Source organism: Desmodus rotundus, chromosome 5 (genome assembly GCF_022682495.2).
Source record: "Desmodus rotundus isolate HL8 chromosome 5, HLdesRot8A.1, whole genome shotgun sequence".
Classification (NCBI taxonomy): domain Eukaryota; kingdom Metazoa; phylum Chordata; class Mammalia; order Chiroptera; family Phyllostomidae; genus Desmodus; species Desmodus rotundus.
In genome coordinates this window covers 129,926,628-129,938,025 of record NC_071391.1, presented here as the reverse complement: position 1 = coordinate 129,938,025, position 11,398 = coordinate 129,926,628, and the positions used below count along the sequence as shown (strand labels likewise).

At 40.5% G+C, this 11,398-nt stretch overlaps 1 pseudogene; it reads right to left on the bottom strand.

Annotated features, from left to right (window-relative positions):
• Nucleotides 1–2,844: 2,844 nt before the first annotated feature.
• Nucleotides 2,845–3,349, bottom strand: LOC112298152 (small ribosomal subunit protein uS15-like; annotated as a pseudogene).
• Nucleotides 3,350–11,398: the final 8,049 nt, after the last annotated feature.

Below are 11,398 nucleotides of genomic sequence, written 5' to 3'. Positions count from 1 at the left end.
AGAAACCATGTCTCATAACTATTTATCTTCATTGCCTAATATAGAAAGCCGTGTGGGTAGTGTGCTCATGATTAATCTCTGATGCTGATGATTTTAATAAATTTGAGTTATGCAGCGACCATATGTTACAGTTAAGATCCTGGCCTGTCACAGTCTTGGCATTAGGGGGAGTTTATTTGTCATGGCTCCATGTTAACATAGGCAGAGCAACCGTAGACATGACCGTCCAAAATAATTTTTCTTATAATGAGCTATGAAACAGGAAGAATTCTGGGATAAACATCAAGAAGATATTTACACAATCAGCAATACTTGACTGAGTTCAGGCTAGAGGGCAATTGTCTGAAAGACAAAATCTAGGGCTGGAAATGCTATGGAAACAAACCCCTGATTGGTGGAATCCAGGTTTTTCTCTTCTCACTTTTCATGTCCTTTCTTCTGAAGACCTAAATAATAAAGGTCTGTGCTATTATGTGCATAGATTGAGCTAAAGCCCATGGAATTGATTGTTTCCTTTACCCATTGGGACAGAGTCTCTTCGTGTGTGTCAAATATTCTTTTCCTCTAAGCACCAAAGCCTTAACTAGTCACTCCGATTTTAAACCCCTGTTATACTATGCGTGACTGCCTAACTGAGATTCCTTAATAAACCATTCTAGGGTGATATGATATGCAGAATGACAGTTTTCTAAATATTTCTATACTTTAACCCCCAAAATCTAAGAATACATTAGGTTACTTGGCAACAGGGAAGTAGTATCGGAGCTAGAATTAAGGTTGCTAATCAACTGATCTTGAGATGAAAAGTTGATCCTGGATTATCTGAGTGGGTCCGATGTAATCACAAAAATACTTGGAAGTGGAAGAGAAGGCAAAGGAAAGAGAGCGGGAGAGATGGCAGTGTGGGAAAGACCCAGCCCAATGTTGCTGGCTTTTAGAAGGGAGAAATATCCCCATGAATCAAAACACACAGCCTCTGGAAGGTGGGAAAGGTCAGGACATATATATGTTCTCCCTTATAGCCTGTAGGGGGAATGCAGCCCTGCCAATGCATGGATTTTAGCTGACTTCCAAATTCTGACTTCTAACCTCCAGAACTGTTAGAAAATAAATTTGTGTTGTTTCAAGCAACTAAATTTTGGGGTATCTGTTATAGCGGCAATAAGAAACTCACACAGATGGTAATTTCACTGATAGTTTAAATAGTCTCTTACTGATGGGAAGAAGAAAGATCCTTAATTCCTGTTTCACAGAAGGTTTTTACAGATTAGCACTTTGCCCTTAAATTCCAATTCCTCGTCCTAGGCTTAGTGCTTGCTGCTCTTTCAAGTTCTTTTACACCCTTTATCTCACTAAAATCTCACATCATGACTGCCCAGTTGCTATTACATAGATTATCTTCATTGAAGTGATAAGGAAATGAGTATCTAGAAGTTCAGTAACTCATGTTTATGATGCAGTAGAGGAGACATAGTACAGACTAAATCTGAGAGCAGAGAAATAAAACAAACATCTTGGATCTCAAATATTATTTACTCTTTATTTCTAAGTCACTTTAGATTGAATATAAACCCTTTGTCATTTTTGTACCACTGTATAATTATTCCCAGAATTAGTGTTATAAGTTACTTTTAGAAGATGTGAGAAAAGTCATTTCTGTAAGTCTTAAAAGCTAGAAAGGGAAATGAGTAAAATGTCAGGGCCATCCCTTCTACCTCTTTTTTTTTTTAAAGATTTTATTTATTTATTTACAGAGACAGGGGAAGGGAGGCAGAAAGAGAGAGAAACATCAATGTGTGGTTGCCTCTCATGCGCCCCCTACTGGGGACCTGGCCTGCAACCCAGGCATGTGTCCTGACTGGGAATGGAACCGGTGACCCTTTAGTTCACAGGCCGGCACTCAATCTGCTGAGCCACACCAGCCAGGGCCCTTCTACCTCTTAAACCATACTTTCTCTTGTTCTTTCTTGTCCATTGCATCATAGCCTCACCCACCTTCTTCCTGTGTTTTGACACACTGAGCCCTTTCCTCCCTCAGTGTGTAGGTACTGTACGTACTTAACATTCCTGTTGTCCACAATGCTATCACCCACATTCTTCCATGCCTGATTTTATATTATCATTTAGCTTAGATTTCACTGCTCAGGCCTTTTCTGATCACCCAGTCTAGAGTGAATGGTGCTTACTGGTACATGCTTAATTTTCTTCTTAGTGCTTTTGTTTATTTCTTTATCTTCCCCTTTTTATTAAATGGAAGCTCTGTAGAAGCGAGACTCTTGTCTATGCTGTTATTCTCAATACCTAGAATATTGTCAGGAAAACAGTCAGACCTTGTTGAAAGAATGAATGGTTGCCACACATTCTTGATGCCTCTGATACTATCATTAGATCTGAGATCTGACAGACTGAGCTGAGAAGCAGGGCTCTTAAGAATAAAGACAAAGTCAGACATTAGTTGTGATTTTACCCACTGAAAGTTTGTTTGGCTTAGGATGTATAGAATTAGAATTTCTTAAAAATAAGTATGCAGTGAGACTGAACTTCGTCATTAGAAACAGACACCCCATTCATTTCATTCTGTTTTTGTCATATACTGAACGTTTAACTTACTACCAGGTGTAATGGTTTAAGGAAAACAAATCTAATGTTGGCGATATCCAGCACAAGCATGATAGATATTGCTCCAGATGACAGTGAACTAGGGACTAAAGAGACTGCGCATTTGTCCATGGCAGTTTGCCACTCTGCCCCACATGAACTGCAGTCATAAGTGATGATGTTATGATTCATAGGTTATCCTGTCTTCATCTCAGAATGATTTAAAAAATAATAACTTTCTTTTTTTCTTTTTTTTCTAGTTAAACAATGATTTTATTGCTTGAGTACAGACATTTTATGCAACCAGGGCAGAGGCTGTGGATGACTCGTATTTCCAATTGGGAGGGAGGACTCATTTGGTCTCGTAGTATCGAGCCAACCGGTGAATACGGCTCTCGATCAGAATCAGACGGAATTTAGCATCCTTATCCTTTCTGTTCCTCTCAAGATGCTTTCGAACAGCAACAGCTTTCTTGATTAAATGGTAGAGATCCTCAGGAAGATCAGGAGCAAGTCCTTTGGATTTAAGAATTCTCAAGATTTTATTGCCGGTCACAAAACACACTTGTGCAACATCATGTGAGTCTCTCAGGATCATACTGATTTGTGAAGGTGTCAGGCCCTTCTTGGCCAGTTTGTAGATCTGCTCCTTCACGTCATCAGAGGTCAATTTCAGCCAGGTGGGGATGCTGCGGCGCTAGGGCAGAGCTGACTGGGACAGGCCCTTCCTGGGAGCGTGTATGCAACCCATGATGGCAGAGAACAGAGAGCAAAAAAGCAAAAAATAATAACTTTCTTTAAGTTGTAAAAGTAAGACATCTTTCTAAAGATAACTCATAAAACACGGTTATTTAGAGAAGAAAATACACCAGTCACAAATAACCTAGTGATAACTGTTATCATTTTGATGTACATTTGACAGTCTTTTCTCTGTATATGTGTACATGCATGTGGAAATACATTTATCTACACATAATCTTTAATAAGTACCTGATTTTTCTTGAATAAATAAATGAAGGAAGGAAAGAACAACTGATTATTGGTGACTTCAATATGAAATTGAGAGTATAGAGTGTTTCAAAGATTAGTCATTTGTTCTATTTAAACTGTTGCTAACATTTTACTCTTCTCATCCTAATTTTCTTTGGCTACTTCTCCAAGTCTTAGGCTTTTAATTTATCAGTCCATTTCTATTAAATGCAAGAGGTCCCAAGCAAGACTCAATTTGGAAAGAATAAAACCTACTAAAATATGACATATAATAAAGCTGGATTTCTTCTCTTCACATTCTAAAGAAAGTATTTATTTAACATTTAAAAAAACTTACCTCAGTAGATGCAAAATAAGCATTTGATAAAAGTCGACATTCATAATACATGCTGTCAACTAAGTAGGAATGCAAATGAACTTCCACAACATAAAAAAGGGTATCTAAAACTTAGAGCTAACATCAAAATTAGTGGTGAAACACAGTCTTTCCAAGGAATGGGCAGGCCCCCCACCCACAGTGTGGTGATTAAAAATTGGGAGGGGTATCTAGTCTGCAGAGGACCCACTGAGGAGCAAGGGGTTCCACACTGGGCTTCACAGCCTGGGCACCAATGCCAGGAAGACGAGTCCCCATACCATCTGGCTTTGAAAACCCATGGGGACTGCATCCCAGAGAGAAAAAGGGCTGTGGGAGATGGAGGCACAATGCTCTTAAATGGCCAATGCGCAGACTCACAAACTCACTTCATCATAAGCTCTAGCACAGGGGCAGCAGCTCAAAAAACACCAGGGACAAATAGGGAGGTACTAAATTGACTAATGTCTGGGTGATGGCTGGAGGGGCAAGGGACAGGGCAGCAATTGCAAGGGACAGAAGTGCTGGCAGGAACTAACTACAATTCCTTTGTTGAGTTCTCCTTTCATCCACCCAACCAGTGCAGTGAGCTCCAAATCCGAGCTCTCCATTAACTGTCCGCCCTGCCATGGTGATTCCCTGAGACCCCACCCCACTTGACTTGCTTGCCTGGCCTGAGCCTCTTCCACTGGCTCCTTGACGCAAGCAGCCTGCCTTGACCTGTGCTACAAACATTCTCAAGGCCTCTCAAAGGTCCACAAACCCCAAACAAACAGGGGTCAATTTTAGTGTGTCTTGTAGGTACTGCTAAGCCACCTAAAGCCCAGCATAAGCAGTGACTGGTTGCAACTAGCATGGTAACACCCATCAGGTGGCTCCATGCCTGATATAAGCAGTGGCAAGTCTCAGCCTGAAAGAGAGCTTCAGCTAAGTGACCATAAATTCAGCACAAGAGGCCACTGGACATCACATTGTGGTGTCCACCAAAGGGCCCCAAGCTTGGCACTAATGGTAGCCAGCCTCTGTTTTGCAGCATGGCCTCTTCCAAGTACCTCCAAGCCCAGCACAAGTAGCAACCAACCACAGATTGCTTCATAGCTTCCATTAGGAGGCTCCAAGCCAGACATAAATGGCAGCAGACCTTGGCACGCACCAGAGCCCCTCCCAAGAGCCTTGAAGACCAATACACACAGTGGTTAGCTTCAGACCACACCAAAGCAACATACAACCTTCTCCATAAATGACACACCAGAGGGCAGACTCAGGTGACACCAGAGCCCTGTTACAGCAGCTCCTGCTCTATGGAGTCAATCCCTGCATAATGGCTTGTCCACTATAGTCACAGCCAGCCCTCCCACACTATCAGTCTGAGGTTCAGCCCCACCCACCGACATGTCAACAGCAACTGAGGCCAAGCTCCTATAGGAAGGCACACACAACCCACATAGGAGACACTTAGCCCGAGGACAGAGATGGTGCACTGGGTCTCACAGGACACCTTGTACAAAAGACCACTCTATTAACACCAGTAGACATAGTAGGTCTACGTAATATATAGAAACAGACACAGAAACTCAGACAAAACGAGAAGACAAAGGATCACGCCCCAAATGAAAGAACAGGACAACAGTGCAGAAAAAGAACTAAACAAAATGGAGAAAAGCAATCTGCACCGAAAACTACAAAACAGTGTTTTCAAGAGATAATAAATAAAGCAAAAATAAATAGAGATATACCATATTTATGGTTTGCAAGACTCAAAATTGTTAAAAACTCACTTTTCTATACATTGTTTTACAGATATTATTCAATCCAAAAAAGATACCCTGGGCACTTCTTTTTTGTTGAAATTTACAAGCTGATTTTCCACTTTATTGGAAATACAAAGGACCTGTATAGCCAAAATAATCATGAAAATAAAGATCAAAGTTGGAGGAACTACATTAGTTGATTCAAGACTTACTATAAAACTACGCTAATTAAGCCAGCATGTCATTGATGTAAAAATAGACAAATAGATAAATGAAACAGAATGGAGAAGCCAAAAATAAACTCACATAAATCTAGTCAATCAATTTTTGACAAAACTGTAACAACAATCCAATGAAGGAAAGGAAGAAAACATCTCATCAACTAATGATACTGAAATGCCTGCATATCCATATCCGTATGATGTGTACTTTGCACCATACAAAAATTAATTTGGGATGGGTCAGTAACACAAATAATGAAAGTATTAATATTCTGGAAGAACACATAAGCAAATGCTTTCATGATATATGGTAAGGAAGTTTTCATAAATAAAGCAGAAATAACTAGGGAAAAAATTAATTCATACAATGATAACTTGATCAAAATTTTAAAGTTTTTGCTCATCAAAACAAAACACCATTAAGAAAGGAACAGGCCAATCAAAGACTAGGAGAAACTATTCACCACATGTATAAATAACAAAGAACTCATTTGCAGAATGTATACATAACTGCTACAAATCAACAATAATCCAGTTACAATGAACAAGGGACTTGAACGGACCCTTCATAAGGGAAGATTAACAATTGGCCAATAAGCATACAAAAAAAATGCTCAACCTGGTTTGTCATCTGAGAAATACATATTAAAATAATAAGAAAATGTCACTGCACACTCTCCAGAATAAATAATATTCAAGTGAGTGATAAAGTCAAATGTTGGAAAAGATATGGAATAACCATACAGTGCTGAAAGAGAGTAAAATAATACAATCATGTTGGAAAATGTTTTGACATTTTCCTATAAAGTTAAACATACATAAATGTTATGACCTAGCATTCCAGTCTTAGCTATTTACCCACGAGAAATGCAAACATATGTTTTCGAAAACACTGTTGCACATTTGTTCACAGCAGCTTTAGTCATAGTAGCAAAGAAAAAAACCCAAATGTTCATCAACAGGTAAATGTATAAACAAATTGTGGCATATTTGTATAAAAAAACACTTTTCACAAACATAGATATGTACAACAATATGGATGAATCTCAAAAATGTTATTCTGCTCGTAGGAATTCAGACCCAAAAGACTATATACTGAATGATTCCTTTTATGTGAAATTTTAAAATAGGCAAATTAATTTATGGTACTAGAAATAAGAACAGTGGTTGCCTCTGGGTGCGGTAAGAGACTGAACAGTAAGGCAGATGATGGATATTCCTAGGAGTGATGAAGAAATTCTACATCTTGATAGGGATAAGAATCTAAAGCTGTATGCATTTGTAAAAACCCCTCAAACTGTACATTCAGCATCAGGGCATTTCACCATATTTATCTTATGCCTCCATTTCCAAGAAATTAAAATGGGGGGCAATTTTTCAAATGAAGAGGTCCAAATTGTCTCTACTTCATATGTTTCAAGACACAATTTGATTATGGATTTCTAAGTCATTATGCCTATGGATTGTTAACTGAACAGCAATGTGGTTTGAGTAGTTGAATATGTTGCTTTTCATCTGTGTCAGGAATGCTTTGGGTACAGGGAACAGAAAACTTACTAAGGAGCTGGTTAACAGTCAAGCAGGGTTAATCATTCCAGGCTTGATTCAGCTTAAAATCTCAGACTCTGTCCTTTCTAGTATATGACTGGTGCTCTTCCCAGGCAAGCACATCAAGAAATATGAATTTGGAACAAAAATTTTCCTACAGTTTTTTTTTTTATCAGGGAAAGAGAGTCCTCAGGAAAAGTAAAAAATTAATTTATGTCTCAGAAGATCTAGAAGATCTATACCTATCTCTAGACCCAGGGTGTCAAACTCATTTTCATCGGGGGCCACATCAGACTTGCAGTTGCCTTCAAAGGGCCAAATGTAATTCTAGGACTGTATAAATGTAACTACTCCTTAACTGTTAAGCGAGAGCTTGACGCTGCCGCTGGGTAGAAACAAGGTGCCGGGCCGGATAAAACAAGGTAGAGGGCCAGATTCAACCCACAGGGCTTGTGTTTGCCACCTGTGCCCTAGACCAATTTCAAGTTCAGTAGAATAGGATTATTGTGACTGGTCTGAAGCATAATTTTAGGCCTGCGTAGGAGCTTCCTTTTGTAAGATCAGATATCTCCTCATCCGACCTATCAAATCAGGGTTCATTTCTTAGGGGAGAATTTGAAGCTAGGAATAGTCGTTGATAGACAACAAACCATGTTTGACACATATTTTACTGTCTTCTCTTAAGATGAGATATTTATTTCCCAGCCCTGCTATTTTTTTTTCCAGGTGAACAGAGTTTAACTAATACAACCTCTTTCAACTCTGTGTCCTTTTATCTATCCTGCCCCGCATGGCATGAAGTGATTTAGCTGTTGGGTGAATTTGGGAAGAATTAACAGGCAGCAAGAGGAATCTTTTCAGTGGAGCTAACTAGAGGGAACACATGCCCTGTTGCTCCACCTCAGGAAGTCTCCGTCTCAGTGGGGAAGGGGTGTGAGAATCACAACCTCTTCTTCAGGCTTCAGATATGAAGGCCGTTTGACTAATTCCACCTAGTTTTGGAGTTCAGTGTCAGAAGGCCCACTAGGCTCTGACACCCAACAAATTGCCCTAACCCTGCCTTTATAAGCAATAAAGGTGATGATAGCTACCCTCCATATTAAAACTTGAGTGGGAGGAAGAAGCTGTTTATTGAGTCTCCTACAAGGCCTCAACATTTGGTGCATTGGCTAGAGGCATCGAGAACTAAACAAGGAGAAGAATTTTGGAGGAAAAAGTATATTAAAGAAGATGTTTATGGGATCAGGACTATATCTTTGGAACATGAGCTTTGATGTTACCATAGTGTGCTGATCTTAGGGGCTTTAGAAACTTATTGCTCGTATTGCTACAACTTGACCTCACATTGCCAGCTAGATTAGGGCTGACTTAACTTTATGAGGCTGTACAGGCCTCAAGCAGAGACACAGAAGGGTCTGGCAAAGGCAGCAGTGCGTCCCAGCAGAGGCACACGGCTCACATGGGTGTCCTCAGCAAAGGTGCACGGGAGGCACACAGCTGACTGGGTAAAGCCTCTCAGCTCTGCCACAGGTGACCTGGGTGGGCTTCTAACAGGTATGTGTGACCTCAGTTTAATTCATAGGCTGGGCGTTTTCTAACAAACAAATCTGTGACAAATATTTTTATTACAGAAAAAAAAGAATCTTTACATGTAAAAATATTTGCTGCATGTAGACATTAAGGAAGCAAAATTCCCATAGTTCTATGATTCGCAGTTCACAGAATCCAGAGTCTTAGTGCCAGGAACAGATAGGCACAGCCAGCCGACAGCTCCCAATTCTATTGCATATCCGGAACTAAGGAGAAACTATTGGAGGAATTAACCCTATCTTTAAGGAAGCTTTTTAACACACACACAAGAATGAGTAATTCTCAGAATAATTAATGTATATCTTTCAAGATGATTGAATTATTGTGGGGAGTACGCCTGTGCCCTGAAAGACCATTTCACAGTGTATAAAATTGAGAAATGGAAGAAAGATAGTGTCTTGAGGGCCACAAGGCAGAAGTATTGCTCTGTTTTAATTCCTTGGAGCAGGAAGCATCAAGCTGCAGCCAATAGGCCAGATCAGGCTGCCGACTGTTTTTTGTAAGTGAGGTGTCCCTGGAAGACAGCCACACCCATTAGTCTAAGGTAATATTCTCCCCCGGTGGACACGGTGAGTAGCTGTGGCAGACATTGAGGCTGATACTGTGCACCGCACTTTGAGAACCCATTTCCCTAAGCGCAAGCTTCAGAAGCAACAACAGTCATTTCTATAATTTGCAAAAGGTGATTTGCAGTTAAACCAAATGTACTGATGTGGTGAAAGCTTTAGGCCTAAGTATCTGTGTCAAGAAGTAATGACAATAAGTAAAAAGTAAAGAAAATAACATAACAGGAAACAATAGAAAATAATAAAAACAATAGAAAATAATAAAATAACTAATACATTAAACAGTATGTTATTAGAGTTCACTCTTATTAAAATACTGGGATTCAAAAATTATGCAGCTCCCAGAGGAAACAGACATGAAGAAATCTCAGAAATATATTGTACATGACAAAAGATTTTCCCATCCATATCCTTGCCCCAAACATGGCATATGCGCCAAAACAAACTGAATTACACATTCTGGTTGACTTTTCTCAATTCATTTTTTTTTGAGGGGAGGGGTACTAAATTATTTCATCTGAAGGAATGGCACAAATGACAACATACATAATGTTGCGGTACACCTTCCTGAAAAGGTAAATGTAAGCCCAATGTTCACACAATGCATTGGCGACTACGGAGAGTCACCTGGTGCCTATGGGGACGCCAGCCTAGGCTTAGCTCTGGATATTAATGTCTCCCAGGGTGCCCCTGGCACAGACTCAGGCTAAGCCAGCTTCCTGGGGTGAGAGGTGGGGTGAGGGAGGGGCAAGGAAGGGTCAGTAGCTTCTCCCTCAAGATGGTTACAAGGTCACTCGATTATTCAATGGCTTTCACTTACCTGCTCCTTCAGGCACTGAGCGTCATTTCTGTCGGAGGCCAGTTTGTGCGGTTTCAGCAGCGACTGACGCACATCCGTTTCCAAGTGTGATGCACACTCGGTTGCCTTCAGCTGCTGTCCTGTCCCTGAGCTCTGATTCCTCCATATCCCCAGGGAGAATTTGCCCACCTCCTTCATCTACAGCTTTGTTGGTTTCTCAGTGTGTTCCTTCTCCTCATGAGATTGGCAAAGACAACACTGGGCAAAGTCCTTCAAAGACCCAGCATCACCGTCAAAATTGGAGGACAGGGACGGGCACGTGTGGAGTCCCCACTGGAAGCGGTTGATGGTGGTTGGTGATGTCAGATTCAATGGCAGCATGCTGATGACTCACACCTGATGAAGCAGGAAACCCGGGCTGCTGCTTACAGGGAACACCTGGCCTTTCTAATTATCTTTGTTCCCCAATTTGGGATTCTAGAGATTCTGGCAACCAGTGATTGGCATCTCAGCAAGACTAGAGGTGTCGAAACCTCCACCCCCCTTTGAGATGGCCTTTTCAACACTAATTGCTGGCTTCTGGGAACTTGCCTCTGCTGGGTGTGGCTCCTTTCCTCGCTGTGTGATTGTGGGGGTTAGCGTTCTGCAGTCCTCTAAGCCCATTGCTCATTTACTGTGGAAATATATCAGGAACTGACAAGGCAATTTGTGATCCCAAAGAAACTATGTTACTTTTCTGAGAATGCTTAAAGAAACCAATTCCGCATGGCCAAGGTTTTGCTGAAAAAGATGGGGTTTGGATTTTTAAAAAATTGGAGTTTTGGATTCTATACTCAAAAGGGCAAACTAATTTGAGTCAAAATATTAAGGCATTGAAACTTCACTATTTTGGGGATTTTTATCTTGCAAAGGGGCTGAACCATATTTTCTCTTGGAATCTGATCATGGGGAGTGTTTTTATTCACATTGGATGTTCCTAT